Genomic DNA, 12,502 nt, shown 5'->3' on the forward strand with positions numbered 1-12,502 from the left:
ACATAGATTTGGGATACTCTACACATACTGGAAGAAAAAAAAGCTATGAAAATTTCCCAAATATAGAAAATAGATAACTATTTAAATTTTAGTTTTCCAAACTTAATTACTCAGAGACGCTTCTATATACATAGTAACTCTTCATATACTGGATAATTTCCATTCTGTGGAACACATTATATAGACTTTGGCTTTCATCTTTCTTTCATTGCATAAAATTCTTTTTTGTGCCCAACTAAATCATAAAGGCTTGTATTGACTTGGTGCACAAGTTTCCCAAACTGATTTTTAAATTATCAAACCTTCTTAAATGACATTGTCTGACTCAAGCTCTGGATATTTTAATGGTTAAGTTTCAGACTCGGAAGCAGAAGCATTTAGGAGATGCCTGCGTAGGTTTTCCTTCAGAAGCACATTTCAAACCGACCAAATTGAAAAGTAAAACATACTTTGAGGCCAATAAAGCTATCAATATTTATTTCCTGTCTTCTATGCTACCTTTCCCATTGCTGCATGTAAAACCCCAAACCTAACACCCACAATTTAAAGATGTTTAATTTGGCTCACAGTTTCAGGGGAGTCAGTCCATAGTCATCTGGCTCCACAGCAGATAGAATGTGGTCCTGTAAAGCTGCTAAATTCATGGCTGCAAGGAAGCAGAATAGGGAAATACAGTCAGAAAGGAAGGGCAAAGAACCAGACATAGGCCCCAAGGCTGTGCTTTCATGACACACACAGAAGTGATTTCACCAGTCTCCTGAAAGGATCCCAAAGTCAATCAAGCTGGTGCTCTACCCTAACTTCCATAATTTCTTCAGCTGAAATCCCAGAAAACCCACAGTGGTTTCCTGAGATCTCATTTATTTCCCTCATTTGGAGTCAGCAGAGCCTGAACTCATTAAAACTAGTGGGAAAATATGAGAGCAGTGAAGCTTTTCTTCTGTTTTCCCTGGCTTATCTTTTGTTATATTAAACTACAGGCTGATTTCTTCTTAGATTGATGATTGAAGATACCTTATCTCTTTGTTTACCTAAGAATGAGCACAAGAGTGGACCTCTTCTCTCATAAAATTTTAATTCCTTCCTAGATTTATGTCTTTATGTCAGTTTTTGTTGTTGTTGTTGTTGTTTGTTTTTAGTTCTCTTGGCTTAAGCATCAACTGTAATTATATAGCTTATTTGGAATTGAGGTAATTAGGATAAGAATGATAGTCTTTTATAACTTGATAAACCAAAAGTAAAGTAATTCTTTGCAGTACCATTTTTTAAAGAATGTGCTTAATTTTAGGGTGAAATTGAATCACAGACTCACCTTTAGTTAAAAAACATTAAATTATTAATAATAAATATGAAAATAAAAATACCTGAAAGATTTTTCAAATTGTGGTATATAAATGAACTATTGCTGAATTTATTAAAGTGGAAGGGGAGAGAAGACAGATGAAGAGAAGAATAATAAACATTAGAAGAAGACCAAGTAGGGAAGAGCAGAAAAAGATAAATAGAAAGAAAAGGTCAGCTACCATTAGTGGGGCAAAAATGATTATTTTTATATCAAAACTCTGAGAAGTGAATAAAAGCCACATGATTATGTTCTTATTTCACCATGTCCACGAAGTATATGAATTTAAATGACAAGCTCTACCATCAATTCATGCATTTAAAATATATTTGACTCTGAAGCAGAAAGATCCCTGCAAGGTCTAGGCCAGCCTAGGCTGCATAGTGAGTTCAAGTCAAGCCTCAACTATTCATTCATTCATTCATTCATTCATTATCTTTGATTCCTAAACTTTTAATCCAAACTCTTTACATTTTTAACATATTCACCCTCTCTTCTTCAGCGGAGTTTTATATATTCATAGAATCTTAATAGATGGGATATAAAACCCTACACATCATCATTGGAACAAGTGAAAAACACATATAGGAAAAAATAACTTACTGTAGTTACTAAATGAGCCAGAAGTACATTACAATGACATTTAATGAAGTGAGCCCTGCCTGCAACTTGCAGATGGGTGAGTTCAAATGATTTACATAGAAAATGGCAGAAATTATTTGAGAAATGCAAAACTAAATTCTCAAAATATATCATTCTATTGAAGCAGAGACTATAGGCAAGCTTCCTGCCAAAGGTCAATGTGCAGTTTAACAGCTATATTATTCTAACTATATTATTTATCTTTTTTTCTGTGTGAGGCAATGCAATTATTTTGGAAACCATCAAGCTTAGATGGGGATAGAACCCAGCACTGAAATCTTTGTTGGCATGGGTGAGAGTGGGAAGACAAGGAAGATCACATAAACCAGACTGATCATCTGAAGGAAGTCAACTTTACTCTAAAGGAAGCTGGACTATTTGAAGTAGAGGCGTTACATTAAAAATTAAACTTTTATTTAAACTCAACGTTAGTTTTGTTCAATAATAATAAAGTATGGTGAAGGTGTTTTGTGCCAAATGGCTAGATAAAAGTGAACCTTAACACAATGAAATTCATGGCCCAAAACTCACATAAGTCACCTACTTAGCAATTACTAAGTACCTATAATTATATATATATAAAGAGAGAGCAAGCATTTCACCAATTATTTAGCAAATTGTGAAATATTTTAAGTAATGGAAAACTCCTTGTGTGACTTTTGACTTGTTAAAATTATCTAGACTTAACAAGTATTTTTCTTTGTTAAATATGATCCCATGAACCAATAAAAAATTTAGCCAAAAAGCAATAATGAATTGAAGCATCTTTTGTCTATATATAAAGAGAGAGCAAGCATTTCACCAATTATTTAGCAAATTGTGAAATATTTTAAGTAATGGAAAACTCCTTGTGTGACTTTTGACTTGTTAAAATTATCTAGACTTAACAAGTATTTTTCTTTGTTAAATATGATCCCATGAACCAATAAAAAATTTAGCCAAAAAGCAATAATGAATTGAAGCATCTTTTGTCTTTGATTTCATTGAAAGAGAAATGAATTTTTTGTAAGAAATTTAAATCTTCCAAATATACCAGTACATTATACATGAATATCTTCAAAATACGTTGGAGAATAATCCAATGCAAAATTTGTGTAAATGTTTCATAATTTCCAGTAGGCAATTATTTCAGAGTACCAATTTAGTAGATTTGTATTCAGAAAGCTGTGTCATTTCTTAGTGAAGATCATACACTCTGGAATCATATCTCTAGAGTTTGAATCAGGATTGACTGAGTTTTTTACTGTCTGCAAAATTTTATTTTTTTCTGAATGTCCTATACTTAGAATATTATGTCATATTTTCAGATTTGATTCTTGCAGTTAGTAATATGAATTTAAGATTTTTCCATGTGTACTCATGGCTTGGAGGTTCATTTCTTCTGAAGGTTGAATGATAATTCAAAGTCTGAGTGTACCACAGTTCATTCATCCACCTTACAGAAAGATATTTTATTTACTTCCAACTTTTGACATCTACGAATACACACATTATAAACTTCTATAAATTCATTCAGTAATGCCTCGATTCATGAACACTTCTGTTTATAAACAATTCGGTTCACAAACAAAAGAGTTTGAGAAAACTTTGCTTCTGTTCACAAACTCTGCATCAGGTGACAAACAAGACCACAGCCATTTTCCCCACACAAATACAAAAGCTGCCCTCTTCCCCCAAACTTTAAAACAAATGAAGTTTGTAAACCAAGATACCACTGTATTTTTAAGAATATTAATTTTTAATTCATTGGGTAAAAATAATAGATTGATTGTAAAGTGAGAGCATGTTGAGGTAGGAACAAACTGACGAATTATAGTGTAAGTATTGCATTAACTCTTGAAACGAGCTGCCTTTGTTCCTTACCATCCTTACCGTCATTGGTTATTGATATTTTAAATTTTCCCCACTTTAGTGCGTGTGTAACACTATCTTATAGTTGCTTTCCTTTTCACTTTACTAACACTATATTATATCAAACATTTTGTTTACTAGTTTGCAATCTGTGCACCTTTGGTGCAGTGTTTTATCTCATATTACTTTTTGCAAATATTTCACGTAGGCTGCGATTTGTCTTTGCATTCTATTGGCTTTATCTTTTGCAGAAACAAAGTTAATTTGGGTTGTTTTAGCCATTAAGTTTTTGGTTAATGGTTATAGCAGTAATAGAAAAACAATATAGGAAATGCTTTTCAAATGACAATAAAAATACATTTTGAAACAATATAGTCTAGCAAATAATATAATCTTATATTCTCAAAAGTACAAAATTATGTATTCCCATGGCCTCTTTTCAATCATGGGTAACAATTTTGGGCTAAGATGATATTTAGGAAGACGTATGCTGGAGCTCTGTCTACCATTTGTTGATCTGAGCAGTACAGGTAGTGCTGAATCATAGCTTTGCCATCATAGCTTTGTTTCCAGTCATCTTTGAATATCTTCCCTAAAATATCAGTCAGATTTCATTTAACAAAAATGCAAAAGGAAAAACACATATATCAGGACTTTAAGTCAAAATTATAGTTTGAAATAGCCTGGACTGTATTACTGATCTTCTGTTTTAATCTCTATACTATTAGCCTCACTTTTGTTGTTGTTGTTGTTGTTGTTGTTTTGTTTTGTTTTTTGAGACATTGTCTAACTATGTAGTGGAGACTGACCTGGAACTCACAATGTAGCCCAGGCTGTTTTTGAACTCACAGCAATCTTCCTGCCTCAGTCTCTGGAGAGCTGGGATTATAGGTATGCACCACCATGCCTGGCCCTCACTTTTTTTTTCTTTTTATTGAGTTTATTGGTACAATCTAGGTAAACAATACAGTTACATTCATTATTGGGATTCTGTACCTTTACATAATAGGTCTTGATTCTCATTTTTTCCCCTTGTCCCTGCCCTCTCTTCACCCCCTCTTCCCCTCCCTATTTACACACACTTTATTTCCATTTTTTGTTTCTCATATTTTTTTCCTCTCCCTTATTACCTTTCCCCCACCCTTCCCACTTTCCCTACACCTTTAGCCCTTTGCTTCCTATTTCACATTATTGATTGTTTCATTAGGATCCTGTGTACTATTATAGTTTTTTCACACCAGAGAAACTATTCAGTATTTCAGTTAAAGAAATCTCTGTATGAACATTAAAAATAGGGAATCCTAAAATAAAACTAAAAAGAAAAGTAAAAGAGAAAAGGCAATGATGTAATATTAAAATAATCCATAATTCTGAAGATGAAAATGGTCTCTTAACATATTTAAATTGCTTCTTGCTCTTGTAGTCTTATCTTATTCTTTTTTTCATTATTTAGAGAATACTTTATTAGTTTCTGTAATAAAACCCATGTAGATATGACCTTACATATTTAGTACAATGTGTTACCCCTGTACAAATGGAAAAATAAAAATTAAAAAATTAACATTTCTAGACCAATATGGCTGTCCATTTGTGTACAATGCTAACTCAACACAGTAAATTGGGATAACTTTTTCCAAAGTTGACAGCACCATTAAAGTTTCCCAAAATTTTTTTTTATAGAGAGAGAGAGAGAGAGAGAGAGAGAGAAACTAATACTAGCAGTATGTTATGCATCGATAGCAGTAACAGCTTTTCCAGCTTCTGCAGTCATCTGAACAAAATTATAGACATATTCAGCACATTCCATTAAAAAAAAAAAAGAATAATATCCAGAAAACAGCAAAGTTCTGTGGTTGTTGTGGTACCTTGCATCATTTTTTTATAAGCATTTTAATCATCATCTGGAAAGAGAACATTCTAGAGTAATATCATTAAATATAGCTCTGATAAAGCATGGTCACTATTATGTATCATAAAGCAGGTACAAGATATTTTACATTCACAGAGGTATGATATAGTATCATCCTACATCAATAACACTAGAATCAGTTTTTGTTTGAAATTTGCTTTGTCTGCAAATAAGATTCCTACCCCTATTTTTTTCTGGACTCCTGTCACATGGAGAATTGTTTCTATCCTTTCACTTTCAGTCTATGGGCTTCTTTTTGCACTAGGTTTGTTTCTTGTATACAACATATTGTTGGATTTTGCTTCTTATTCCATTTGCCAGTCTATTTCTCTTGATTGGTGAGTTGAGGCCATTGACATTGATGATTATAACTGGTATGTACTGACTTATTATTGACATGTTATTGGCCTTTTGTTGACTCTTTTTACTTTTTCACCTTCTCCTTTTAGTTTCTTGCCTTACCTATTTGCTTTGCTCTGTTGGACCTCATGGTGTTGTTGCCTTCATTGTCTTTTTCTAGGATCTTGTTTAGAATTACTTGTAGTGCTGGTTTGGTATTCATGTAGTTTCTCAGGTGTTCTTTGTCATGGAAGTGTTTTATTTCCCCATCCATTTTGAAAGAGAGTTTTGCAGGATACATCAGTCCAGGTTGGAGGTTGTTCTCTTTTAGTACTTGAAATATCTCATTCCAGGCTCTCCTTGCCACAAGGGTTTATGTTGAAAAGTCTGCTGTGATTCTGACGGGATTTCCTTTGTATGTGATTTGTTTCTTTTCTCTTACTGCTTGTAGTATTTTGTTCTTCTGTTGGGTTTCTGGGATCTTGATTATTACATGTCGCCTTCTCCCACCGTGGCCACCATTGCTCCAGTGCCATGAGGTACCCGGGGGTACGATCCACCACAAGAAGGAGAGCCATGCCTTCTCCCACCCCAGCCACCATTGCTTCAGTGCCTCGCAGGTGCCCCTGAACCCCCATAACTCCCCTTACAATGCCCCCATGCACTCTCAGACCTCCTGACTGTGCCAGTCTTTGCACCCACTCTGTAGAGGAAGAGGTGGTTATCAAGGGTATTTTTCTGAGTTCCCAAATTTGAACATCTTTAAAGAAAGGGCATGGGAAACCTGTAGTAGAACGGTGTGCAGTTCAACCATTCAGAAGGTTGGGGAACTCAATCTGGGCCTTGCAGCTCGAGGTCAGTCAGCATCATGGGGTTCAGCCATCAGCTAACTAAGATCAGGGGTCTTGCATCCTCACTCTGTCTGAGCCATTAAATGACAAATATAATATATTGAAATTTTGTACACTGCAGACATGTTCTGTAATGCTTCTTGATTTCAATTTAATTCAAATTATTTAAGGGTGATAGACTAGTGACTATCACAGGTGGTCAGTTACCAAGTTGTGCTTGATCTTAATGTGTTGCTGATTGTATCAGCTGGGATAAAGCATTGTAGTTGATTTGAGGAGCTGTTTTCTCTGATGTTATGAAGATGAGAATGTCTGTGGGTCATTAGAGACACAGAAGCTAGGGTGTAACAATATCAGGAAGATTTGGGTGATAACTCAGAGATTAAACCAAGGACAGTCCTACAACAAAAATAAAAATGAGAAAGCACTTAAGTAAGACACAAAGACAGACTTCCAGTTCACCAGTGGAAAACAGTAGGACAAATGAGGATGAAAAGGCCGACAGTGAACCGCCAGGACACCCTGAACTCAAAGCACAGGAAGTAACAAAACAGATCAATCAGGCTCTAGAAAAATTCAAAACAGAAATAATTTCCCAGAAAACCATAGAAATGGTGAGCAAAATGGAAGTTGTGATTCGAGACTCTAGAGCAAAAACTGAAAAAAAAAAAAAAAAATAGATGAGCTCAGGACCATGATAGAAGCCATGAAGGACCAGCATAAGAAAGAAATGGAAAAAATAAACACCCAACCTAGGAAAGAAATGGAATCCAATAAAACATTCAAACAGATATCCAGGAGATCAAACACTCCATTGAAAGTGTACGCAACAGAATAAAAGAATGTGAAGATAGACTCTCAGATATAGAAGATAAGATTGCAGTCAGTGACCATGAAAAGAGAGGTCTCTTAAAAACAATAAGGGATCATGACAAATTGATCCAAAAAACTCCTAGATGATGCAAAGAAGAATACCATAAGACTGATAGGAATTCATGAAGTAGCAGGAGAAAATACAAATGACTTAAAAAAGCTGTTCGCAGAATTAATGACAGAAAACTTCCCAAACAGAAGGGAAGAATTTGACATTCAGATAACTGAGGCATATAGGATCCCAACTAGCTACAATTAAAAAAAAAACTCACTTTTTAATAGTTAGTATCTTAATACTCCAGGCACAGTATGCATAAGAAACTAAAGTCTCGGGTGGGGGATCTACTTGTGTTTTGTTTGTACTTTTAATTATCAAATTTTTAATTTAATAAATTTTATATGTTAAAATGAAGTTTCACCTTTATTTGTTTTTAATTTTTTGGTACCAGGGATCAAACTTGGGACCTCACACTTACAAGGCAAGCAGCAGAACCACTAGGCTAAATCTCTGGCCTTATCTTGATTTTTAATCAGGGCCAATATTTTAATGCTTAATATATCATAAAAACAACAATTAGGAAGCGCTACTATTTAAACATATGATAACAGCCAAAAACACATGAGAACCCAAGAAGGAATAGAATTAGATCTTCTGTATAAAAACATGGCCTCTTTGTATACTTTACAGATAAGAAATAATTTAAGAAATAAATGATTAAGATGAAACAATTCATGTAAGGACATATTCTCAAGCAGATCCAAATTATTTTGTAAATAAAGTCTTTGGTTTTCCTTTCTTTATTTCCTATTTGTTTATCATTTTAAAGGTACCTTCTGGAAACCCCTGGCCAGGATTTTCTGCAGAAAAATTATAACATTGTTATTCTCTACTTTAAACATTCACTCATCTCATGTCCTCAGAGGAAAGCTAGACTCTGAACAAACTAGTTTTACTCTATCCAACCAACCCCATGTTTCACTGCCATTTCTATTCTGTAAACCCCATTCTCTACTGTAAAGAGTGACTCACTCTTCCTGGAATACACACTAACTCCCTTGAATGCACCTCTACTTCTGCCTGGTAAACTATTCTTATTGAATCCTACACTATTCAATTGCAGATTTGGTCTGTGAAAATTTTCTGATCTTTCCAAAAATAATTAGTGAGCCTATTATCTAAACTTCATGAAATTATGATCTGAATTGATCTATTCTTTCATATGGTGCCATTTATTATTTCATAAAACTCCCTATTCCACTGACATCTTTGAAATAAATAACTACGTAGTATTCATATTTGACTGTATATCACATAACAGTGATTCTGCTCCCTAATAAGGCTATATTAAACTTTTAAAACTCTTTGCACCTTTTACTTTCCTTCCCCAATCATATATTTGAAATGTTTATTTAAAGCATATAGTGGAAGATGAGAATCTGGTATGCCAATACTTTCTCTCCAAATCTCATATTGGTTTTCTTGTTGGATTTACTGTGTTCAGTCCACTTTGTATACTCCCTTTCTTTCCTTCATGGGATTGTATCTATAAAAATCTCAGCTTCTCTTGTAAAACATTCTGATCGTGTTACATTTAGCTTCTTTATTGTCTTTCAATATTACATTTAGCTTAGTATAAAAACAGCATTTACTTTCTAATGGAAGAAAACTAACAGAAATACCAAGGTTTTTTTTCGGGTTGTGTTTCTTTTGGATGTATTATACCAATGGCAGTTCTGAAGCATTATCATCAAATTTAGTTATTACAGTGTTCAGAATTTAATTTTGTTTCCTTTTCTTTTGCTTTATTTTTTTTTAATAATATCTCTATGTAATACTGGCCTTGAATTCACTGTGAGGCCCACTTTGGCCTCCTTCTCTTGATCTTTCTGCCTAAACTTCCCGGATGCTGGGATTATAAGCATATATCACCATGCCTAGCTCTGTGCTCAGAAGTTTTACCTGGAGAGAAGAATCACACAATGACGTTAAAGACCTACGGATAAACTACCTCTATTGAGAAAGACCTGTGTATCCATAAAAGGAAGTAGATGCCTGCCTTCTCTGTACAGATGGAGGCCTGGTAAAGAAATTCAATGTTTTAAAGCCATCAAGTCTAACCACAATAATAATAACAAAAATGTAAATCTGGCATGAGAAGAAAAAAAAACATATTGACTTGTCTTTTTAAAAGGGTGTAAGAGACAGAATCTCATTGATGTAAAAATTTCACTAATTCTCATTAAAATTAGGATTAAGGATTACATAAAATCTAAAAACTATGGGATCACTTAGCAATTAATTATTTCCCATCCAAACATTGAATTTTTAAGAAAATTTGAAAGTAGATAAGCCTGAGAAAGAAAATAAGAGTTATCTAAACAAACACTTTACAAGAAAAATAGTTTTGTCGGTACTGTTCACCTTCAGCAGGGTCAGAAGCACTCACTTTCTCAATAGCAAACTATTCCTCTAACTCTACAGATTCACATTCCTCCCCAGGTTATACTGTTTTCCTGAGCTGTCTCCTTCTTTGACAGAAGTGTGGTTCTCACCAATGCAGAAAATATGTAGATGTTTCAGAGGTTATTGGTAACAAAGGTCACCCTAAAACTGAAATCAAATCTTAAATTGAGCTGTTTATTTAAAGACTCTTTCTTTTAGCTTTACAGAAGTGGCAAAGGTCAAGATTCCTCTATAGTTGATTGCTTTAAATTTTATGTTAATTGGCTTTTGAGTATTTGATTCAGTTCTGAATTCATTTGGTTTACACATAATTTTTTCTAATGTTGCTTTAATGGGTGTTTTAGGAAAGTATTTCATGCAGGGGCTTATATACTTCTTTATATGAGTCTTTATATTTTTAGATGTCCAGTTTTCATGTGATTTAACTCAGAGAAAAAACAATACATCTCAGATTATTTGCCAATCCAATGATTTCTCCCTTACATTTAGAATAATGCTCATCTTAGCAAAACAAGATGGCAACCAGTGCCCTCAGTAGTTACTTATCTAGTGATATATGTGTCCCTTCCACTTCAGAAATCCTAGTTAAAGGCATCTAAGAAGAAAAAATGATGTCTAAGAATAGCTAAACTTAAACCAAGATAAGTGGTAATTGGGAGAGACAGAACACTTCTAAAACCTAGGAGCAAAACATTACTTATAATAATCAGTAGTATTAATACCTCTATAGAAAAGCTATGGCAAGAGACAGGCAGTTAATGTAGGGCAGTAGTTTAGTTAATTTTTTGTTCTAGTATCTTTTTTATTTTATGAGAAGATAAAATTAACAAAATTTAATAGCAAAATAATAGAAGAATTACAATATTTAATACACTATTGTTATCATTAAAGTAGTGACTCATATTACAAGACATAAAATCAAAGTTTTGAGTTATTCTCTGTTTCTTTTCTGTAAAAGTCTTTCTGGCTGTTATATTTTGCAGCTTTTTTTGTCTTCTGCTACATATTTTGGATCCACTTGAAATCAAAAGTTTGACAACCATTTCGATCACAATAATTGTAATTCCAATCATTTTTCTAAAGTCAACTCTATTCTACTTATGAGGTAGGAAAAATAAAAGATAGGAAAAAGGAGACAAGGAAATGATACTCAAAATTATACTTCAGACGAACTGCCAGGACACAGCTAAAGTTACCTAAGGACATAAACTGGCTCAATTGAGAAAGTAAGGTCCAGAAACCTGGCCCTGAGATAAGGACAACCCCAATGTGTCAACAGTCCTTGGCAAGATTTATACTTCTCCCCTACCAGACTCATCACTAGAAAGCCATAATTTCATCTAATTAAGAGAGTAAACAAAATGGTTAAATAAATACAGAGAATATTTAAATCATTTATTTAAAACCCTTTTGAGGGAGAAGAGTGAATGGGTGGGTGGGCTCTTTCTTCTCTAGCTTTAGACTCCACAGAAAAACCAATATAAATATAATATAAATATATACATATATATTCATTAATATAAAGAGATATATATATTCTTTTCCAAACTTTAGCACATTTCAATTATTTTCAGTGCCCACATTCCCCTAGTGAGTCTGCACTGTACTTTTTCTCTTTGCCTAATAAACCCTACTCTTGTCTTTTTCTGGCATGTCTTAAAAATTAATTTTCTTCAATGGAAGGCAGAGAGCTTTCTATAATGGAGTGGGTCAAAGTAAGAAGAGAAAAGGAAAAATAAGAGAACAGGAAAAAATGGAAACAAAGTCTTTGTAAATAGGGAAGGGTGGAGGGGGTGAAGGAGGCCAAGAGAATGGGGAAAAAGTAAGAACCAAGATACATCATGTAAAGGTACAAGAGCCCAAGGATGAATGTATCTGTACTGTATACCTAAAATGTACCGATAAAAACAGTTTTAAAAAAGAAGCCATTAGAAAACTTCTCTTAGTATATTTGCTCACTGGAGAGGAAGGTTCTACACTCACTTTAATATGGTAGTCTCTGGACACAGGGGCTATGGACAGACTGGACAGAAGCAAGACTGAAAGCACGGATGCCAGTAGGAAGTACCATCGTAGTCTATGTAAGAAATAATTATGACCATTCCTGGATGTATTTGCCTGACATAATGTAAAAGTCAAAAGCAAAGAATCTCAAGAATAAAGTGTAAAGGAAAACTATGTATTACTCCAATATTTCATTAGCAGCAACTACGTTCTAAACCCCAGAACTG

The 12,502-nt window shown here is 33.9% G+C and overlaps 1 pseudogene; it reads left to right on the forward strand.

Moving 5' to 3' along the window:
• The first annotated feature begins 12,285 nt into the window (after positions 1-12,285).
• The window catches only part of LOC117287031, a 9,564-nt pseudogene continuing 9,347 nt past the window's right edge, over positions 12,286-12,502 (forward strand).

This window comes from Fukomys damarensis, unplaced genomic scaffold (assembly GCF_012274545.1).
Source record: "Fukomys damarensis isolate Sample0158 unplaced genomic scaffold, DMR_v1.0_HiC HiC_scaffold_20, whole genome shotgun sequence".
NCBI lineage: Eukaryota > Metazoa > Chordata > Mammalia > Rodentia > Bathyergidae > Fukomys > Fukomys damarensis.